The sequence below is a fragment of the Physella acuta genome, unplaced genomic scaffold, assembly GCF_028476545.2.
Source record: "Physella acuta isolate Inbredline_101_S28 unplaced genomic scaffold, ASM2847654v3 ptg001144l, whole genome shotgun sequence".
NCBI classification, from domain to species: domain Eukaryota; kingdom Metazoa; phylum Mollusca; class Gastropoda; family Physidae; genus Physella; species Physella acuta.
The window spans coordinates 170,914-178,190 of NW_026732661.1; positions in this window are offsets into that span (position 1 = coordinate 170,914).

Below are 7,277 nucleotides of genomic sequence, written 5' to 3' on the forward strand. Positions count from 1 at the left end.
AACACATAATTGACCTTTTAACAAAATCCCACTTGAGACATTTTTTTGGTTCCCGATTGATTTTATCGACATGACATTCACGTACAGAAGAATATCAACTGTGATTTGGTCAAGTAGCACATCCAGCACAGTGAACCTCGGGCACATAGATCAATAGTGTCTTTATCTGAGTACTCCATCAAAACAGATATTTTACACAACAAGAAACACAATAGTGTTGAGGAGTTGACAGGCCTGGAAGATAGTAAAGTTAAGTGGTGATGAATTTTCTGTAACAATGGATTAGATGTATCCGTATGATCAAGGTATTGTATCATATTTAGTAGCTATACCCTTACAAAATTTCAGATGTCTTCTGAAATTTTGTAAGGGTACAGCTATCAATTTAGTTCTCAATCATCACCTATCTTTATAAATAGTTGAACTTAATTGTAGTTGTCATAGTGTCAGATGCTTTGCTTGTCTTAATTAGGGTATCAATTTGGTTCTCAATGGTAATCACTAACGGCAGTTGTCGTTATTTAAAGGTGTCCTTAATTGTAGTGGTCATAATTGTCTTAAGTCAGTAGCAGGTGTGGTGCGGTTAAGTCGAGCCTCAGAAGTTGTGTAGGGCCCCTCACGTTCTTCAGATTATTAAACGTGCTTTGTTTTTCGTTTAATTTGAGGGCATGTAGATTTAATACGTGTGTGCACCAGATATCATATGTACACATGTACACATTTTGGGTGTTGTTTTGGTCGTTTAATTAAGGGCATCAGCAGCATGTACGCACCGTAAACACCCCCCCTTTCGCCACTGATCAGCAAGTATTTCATTCAATCTTATCAAATACACATAATGGTATTTTAAAAGGAATTTCAAACATCTACAGCAAATTAACATAGTTTTAAAATATTATTTCTTGTCCATATTTCAAGATCGTCCAATGTTTTGTTTTCTTGAATTGTTGACAACACCAACAAAAAGGTCAGGCGTCTTAACTTCTAGGTTGTTGTGTGTAGGGGGGGGGGGGGGGAGTGGGGGGCAGATTTTAAACACACGTATCCTTACGAAACATACACATATAATGTGTCATAACAATTAAATGTAGGTAATAGGGTCTACATGTCGCCGCTGCTGAGATATGTAGAGAAGATTTGTGATGCACTTTTCCTCGTTACATAAGACTTTTTTTACGTAACAAGGTTGATGCTTGTCTTCTTAAAAATTATGGGCAAACTTTTTGTTTACAAATTATGTAAGCAAACATTTGAAATATTATTTCATTTTTTAATTTGTAAATTTTTAAAAAGTTTTATACAAATTATGTAAGCAAAAGATGTGTGTGTGTGTGTGTGTGCACATTAATGTTTTACCCCGTGTTAGGGCCTTTATGGGCCTAACACGGGACTCCCTAGTGAGTAGGGCCTATAACATAGGGCTCTTCTCTTACACACATGACTTTACACCAAGACATGACTTATTTCTCGACACCCAGTCATATAATACAACGGGTTTTGTAGACACCCACTTCACCCACTCATGTAATATAACAAACCTAGAAGCACCCCACAAATATAAAACATATCTAGATAGACACACCTATTTTATAAAACAATCTAGATACACTCCCCACCCATATTATATAACAATATAGATACACTCCCCACCCATATTATAGAATATATCTAGATACACGCACTTATATTATATAACATATCTAGATACACTCCCAACCCATATTATAGAACATATCTAAAAGCCACATACACTCCTCACCCATATTATAGAACATATCTAGAAGCCACATACACTCACCAAATAGAGAAAACTAGTTCGTCACATTATCATGGGTAACAATTCTGAATTGTAAAAACGTATTTTTGTGTGTACCTCTTTCAACTTATTCATTCTATCCTCCGTATAAATTGAAAAGAAGCATACAGAAAAAAAAATCACACAATATTTCTAATCGTTATCATTGTCGCAACCTCTACCTTATACAACTCTACATAACACCATATGTCATCTTTATGGTTTTTTGTTTACTTTTTTTCTAACATCTTAGTAATGTTTCCTTTCTATGGTTTATCAACATCAACGTGGTTGTACAGCTCCAGACATACTTGAGGGTCTATCAACGTTAGGGTGAGGTCTAGGATCTACGTATGTTTTGTGAATTGTATCATTTACTAGAGCACAGCCGTAACCAAAGTACAGCGCTTGCTGATTAAGAAAAGGGGCTACATGTTCAAACATTTGATTATTCTTAGTAAAAAAAGTGTAGCCTTTATTTATTGAAAATTGCGAAAAAGATTAAACATGTTAAAATTATGAAAGTATTCACCGTGGAAGAACAGGATACATATTTCACGGTGCAAAAAAAAAAGGAAAATTTAAGCTTTCGTTTGTCACAAAGTTGCATAAGTAGGTGCATTTTCTTGTCAGTAACAGTGCACAACCTTTCTGTTTTAAGATTTAAATTAGACTAGACGACCCAGTTTTCCGTTGGTAAATGGTCTGTCGGCTGCACTGCGCCACACAAAACATTACCAAACTGTGTTCACCCCAGCTCCACTCCATCCCCTCCCCACACACACACATGAACTTCCGCCTACCAAGTCAAATAACTTATATATTTTATATTATAATTATCCCTAATTACTTTATTCACTCAAATTTCCTTATACAATGAAAATTGATTTTTCCAGGCACATAAAGGTAAGAATAATGAACACATTACAAAGAAATTCCGATTTATTAAATTAAATACCACACAACCAATCCAACCATACAAAACAATTTATAATCCACTTGTAAGCGCGTTTTATTTTATACTATTTTTGTTATCTTTTTCCGGCCAGCTAGAAAAGAAGAAAAAATAATTAGCTAAAATCTCGATCTGGAAGATCCTATTTAAAATCCAATTTAAAAATAATAATATAATTAGAACCTAATAGAAATAACAAATAAATATATCACTAAACCTTTGGCTGAAAGGAAAATAAATTACTTCAACGCAGTAAATTCAGGGTAGCACTCAATAGGTTAATGTGGATTTGGTATAACCTGGAAATGAGAATTTTTCGGAGTGATCTCACAAAGATGTCACATAACAAATGAAGAGGCGCGTAAAAGGATCACTACTGCAATTGGTCACTCTGAGAATTTTCCAAGTTGAGTGAAAACAAGGAATGGGCTGGCAATACAAGCCAACGGCCTTATACGAAGATACAATAATATAGAACAAGGTGACAGGAAAGAAAATGGGAAGACAAAGACGTCATTAGGTGGAGGACGTCAATGATTGGTCTGGCTGTTGCAGAACTACCCAGAGCAGCAGAAGACTGAGAAATATGGCGGGAAATTACGAGAAAATCAACAGTGGTGCCCAACGACAACAACAAGGGTTAAGCGGTGATTGATTGATTGAAAATCAGGGTTTCTTTCGTCTCCGAAATTTTATTAAAGAAAGAAAGTTTGTTTTATTTTTTATCTTTTAAATAAGAGTGCATTTAAAAGGTTATTATTACAAAGGTTTTTAAAGATTTCTTTGTCTAGTCTAGGTCATAGACTCGCCAAGACTAGTTAACTGATGTTTTGTGTCATAGCAGGACGTAGGGTTTTCAAAAGGTGCTAAGGAATTTTATTTCTTTATCGATTTAAAGACGAAAGAAAGGTATGATATAGGAGTTTATTTTCTATTGATTGGGCGTCGAAAAGTGGGGTGAATCCGATGGGTGGGTGAGGACGTGCCACGCCAGGCAAAGCATAGTGTTCATTCGTTATTGAGTCTTTTAGCAACAATCATTGCTGCGGGCAATATCTTGCCTTAATGAAATTGGGTTGGCCATGTTAAAAAATGGCAGCCGATTCTAAAGTGGGGGAGGGGGATAACTCGTACTGTACCGTTGTTTTTTTTTTACAAACGCATTATAGGAGAATTTTCAACTAGCCAGAGTTCATCTAAAAACTAGCATGTATATTATATTAGAGAATATGTTTTTCTATTCTCGCTACCCTAACCCTGGTCACAACCCGAGACTTAAACCTAAGCTGACCCTAGCAAAAAAAAACACCTGCAAAATAACACAAATCTCTACTGTATAGTTCTTCCTGCATTTTTTTAAAATATAGGAGCCATTTAAAAATCTAGGGCCTGTCAGCGACCTCACGAAATTCACCTCGCTAAAGAGACGGCCGTCTAACACGGCTTTGTAATCAAAACTCCAAGAAAAATTATGTTGACCATATTTACCTCAAAGCTATGACCGTAAATCATGAGCCGGAACCGGTCGTTTGTTCAGACATGACAAAAGCCGGCTCTGCCGTCAGACAAATAAATACCTAACATCTTGACTAGTACAGGGGTTTTGCCCTTGTCTTCATCTTTTTTCACTGAAGAGCTCCAGTTTTCAGTCGCGAGTTCTACTGACCCCAGACGTGAAAAAATGGCGGGAGTCCATATCACTCATAGCTTGATTTAGCTTCATCGCGTAATAAAAACGACACGCAAGAAATTTATCTGAATAAAAAGCGGTTAAAAACGCAGCCTTTTAATAACATCAAGTCTAGCATGCGGTTCTGCACAAGTTTGAGTTTGAGGTTTAATCTATGGTACTAGACTAATTTATCATGAGAAATTTTCAAAGCTAGTACACATTCCATTCCAGTACAGAAAGGTTAAAGGGGTCATCCATAAACGACGTCAAGCTTTTTAAAACTATTTTTACCTCCCCCTATCTACATCGGCACACGAAGTCACAAAAACAATCAGACCTCCTACCCCTAAACAGACATCTCACATCAGCTTATAACCTCGCTCCCCCTACCCCCAGAAATGTAGTTTGTTTTTAAGACAACGGCATCCTCCCAAACAGTGGCGTAGGCAGGAGGGGTTAGGAGGAGGGGGTTACAGCCCCCCCCCTCCCCCATGGACCTCTCTGTAAAAAAAATGTTACTGTCTTAATACCAATAATACCACTGTTACTTATTTCCGAATCATTGTATATGTATAATTGTATATGTATGTTTATAACAGTCATCTAAAAACTGACTCTATGTTCACACTGAGTTGGTTATCCCCCCCCCCTTTCCCACCTCACCACCACAAATGTGTAGATCGACTTTAATGTCACACCTCCTAGGTATGAACACCTCCTAAAGTGGCTGGACAGTGGTGAATGAAGTTGAACCCCCCCCCCCACACACACACACCCAACCCACCCCGAATGTTAAGTACATTTGGAAAACGTGTAATGAGGTACCAAAGTACCATACCGCCAGAATCATAGCTTTTTAAATCGGTAAATATTGTTTTTACAATTACCAGTAAAGAGGTGTGTGATCAATACAGTGATCTAACCCATACCATATCATTATGTTAAAAATGTTCTTTAAAGAACACAAAAACAGTAACTATTTATAATAAACCGGTAGTGATCTCCCCTAAACTTTCTCGAATATTCTTATATAAAACAACAGGGGATGGTAACTGGGGATATAGTTATGATTTTTAATCCATTTTAAATACTGAAACTTTTAAAAATAGAATAGAATCTCAGTAAAAAAAACAATTGCGCACCAAGCGAACGCCTAAAAAGGTGTGTATAATAGTGCGCAATAGTATTAGTACTTAATAAATTTACATTAGTTTTTTGAGAAATCGGAAGTAGCGTAAATTACTACTTCCGGTCAACGGAAATTACTCAAAATTTAACAGAAGGTAGAGAATTAGATCTTTTACTTACATGTGAAATTTCATGTATCTATCTGAAATAGTACTCAAGTTATAGGCTTTTGAAAAATTCAAAGTAGAAAAAGTACCACTTCCGGTTGTCGGAAATCGCTCAAAAGTTGATACGGATCTACGATTTTGATATAATACTTATATATGAAATTTCATCAACCTAGCTGTAACGGTACTCAAGTTATCGTGTTTACACACGGACACACACACAGACACACACACACACAGACATACGGACAAGATTGCAAAATTATGTTTTTCCGTATCGGTGAGGTGTAAAACGTCGAGATTTGTAAAAATCTCGATTTTTTTTTTGCACGATTACAATACTTTCTCTATACTACGTATATACGAGAAAGTAAAAATGAATGATCGGAACTGCAAGACCAATAAATTAGTTAATTGTAAACTATCCTAATATAAAAAATCCCATGTGCGCACTTCTCTCTGTGCGCAAAATATTTTCGCAGGATATCACATCAGAATCTTCAGCGATATATGGAGAACTTAATATGGACTTTTGTTGAAAATAATATGGTAGATGTTTTAAATGTATAACCAACATTTTATTTCAAGAAGAAAAATAAAAAAAATAAAGGCATATTTAAATTTAGAAAAACAGTTTTAATTATGCAAACGGAGCAGAGGCGTAGCGACCCTTCTCGGCGCCCGGGGACAAACTTTTCTATTTGCACCCCCCCCCCCTCGAGATTTTGATTTGCACCCCCCTCAACCTTTATAGTAATTTATATAGTAGTGTATAATTTATTTTCTACTTTTTAGTGCATTATTACATAAAAGCTTGTTATTAAAACGTTTTTGAAGAATTTTTTTTACAAGGATTACAAAACAGAATATGTTGCGTTAATTGTTTTTGGTTGTATTGTGTGTATATTTTGTTTTGTTTATTTGTTTAGAGTGATAAATTGTTATGTTGTGTTGGCCTATATTATATGTCTTTTTTATTTCTTCAGAGTAATTCTTTCAATTTATTTTACATCATAGCGAAGCAATGACATACAGCTAATATATATATATATATATATATATATATATATATATATATATATATATATATATATATATATATATATATATATATATATATATAATTAATAAGAATAAAACAGAGGTCATCAGAATCAATAACAGCCAGGACCTGCCCATACAGCTAAATGAAGAAGATTTACGAGAAACAAACACATTCACATATCTGGGAAGTGTGATCAACAAGGACGGGGGAGCAGACGAGAACATAAAATGTCGTATCAACAAGGCTAGATGTGCCTTCAACTCATAGCACCCGATGTGGAGAAGCACGGCCCTGTCACTCCGAGCAAAATTGGGATTTTCAACACAAATGTCAAGGCAGTGCTGCTCTATGGCTCGGAGACTTCAAGGGTTACAAAGGCAAATACCGATAGGCTACAGTCGTTCACAAACAAATTCTTACGACATATACTTAAAATAAGATGGTCAGACAAAATATCAAAGACCTGTGGCAATTTTTAAAGCAACAGCCAATAGATAAGGATATCAAGGCCCGTA